The following is a 1,082-nucleotide window of genomic DNA, read 5'->3' on the forward strand; positions in this document are numbered from 1 at the left end:
GCCACAAGGGAAAATGGTGGAAAATTCACCGTCGCCATTGCCAGAAAGAGCGATTTATGGCTTTGTTCTTTTCTTAAGCTCCCAGTTTGGCTTCATACTTTATCTTGTGTGGGCTTTTATTCCTGAATCTTGGCTGAATTCCTTAGGCTTAACCTATTGGCCTCAGAAGTACTGGGCAGTTGCGTTACCTGTCTATCTCCTTATTACTATAGTAATTGGTTATGTACTTCTGTTTGGAATTAACATGATGAGTACCTGTCCACTCAACTCCATTCATACAGGAGTTGGAGGTTGCTGTGAGCTGTAATGCCACGGCACTCTGCCCAGGGGGACAGCTTGAGGCTCTGTCTCAAAAAAAAAAAAAAGAAACACTCTCATAGACACTAACACAGAAAAAAATGTTTTATCAGCTATCAGCATTTCTTTGCCCAGTTAAAATGACACACAAAATTAATCATCTCATTACCCTATGCCTGTCGAACTGTTGTATATTAAATGTGTAGAGGAGAAGTAATTTATCTCATTTTTACGGGTCTACATAGTGAAAGGGTCTGTACTTGTGGTAATGTACTGAAGGTAATGTACTTAATTACACTCTACACTTGGACTTGATTTAGTTTTGAGATTCTGAACTTTGAGCTGATACTATTATGGAATGGGTTGAGGCTTTTGAGGCCCTTCAAGGGAACAGAGTGCATTTTGAATGTGCAAAGGACATTAGTCTTTGACTATTGGAAGGCAGGTAGATGGTAGTAGGTAGTCTCTAAGATGGTAAGTCTCTTACCTCTTGTTCTTCATGCCTTTTACCCCTTGAGCATGGACTATAACAGTAATTTGCTTCTAAAGAATAGATACAGGGGTCTGCGCTTGCGCAGAGAACTCAGCGCTGAGGTGACCGAGAGTGTCTAAGGCCACAAGGGAAAATGGTGGAAAATTCACCGTCGCCATTGCCAGAAAGAGCGATTTATGGCTTTGTTCTTTTCTTAAAGGACAGCTTGAGGCTCTGTCTCAAAAATAAATAAATAAATAAAAACCTAATTACTTCTCAAAGGCCTCAATCCTAAAGACATCACACAGGGAAT

The 1,082-nt window shown here is 40.4% G+C and overlaps 1 pseudogene across 1 annotated transcript in view; it reads left to right on the forward strand.

The window, feature by feature from the left end:
• Positions 1-7: 7 nt before the first annotated feature.
• Positions 8-1,082, forward strand: part of LOC105887587 — a 1,495-nt pseudogene continuing 420 nt past the window's right edge. Inside the window, exon 1 of the transcript XR_001161542.1 lies at positions 8-296. The product of XR_001161542.1 is annotated as a phosphatidylinositol N-acetylglucosaminyltransferase subunit P pseudogene (transcript). The remainder of the gene's footprint in view (positions 297-1,082) is intronic.

This window comes from Otolemur garnettii, unplaced genomic scaffold (assembly GCF_000181295.1).
Source record: "Otolemur garnettii isolate 467f Iridium unplaced genomic scaffold, OtoGar3 scaffold00099, whole genome shotgun sequence".
Lineage (NCBI taxonomy): Eukaryota > Metazoa > Chordata > Mammalia > Primates > Galagidae > Otolemur > Otolemur garnettii.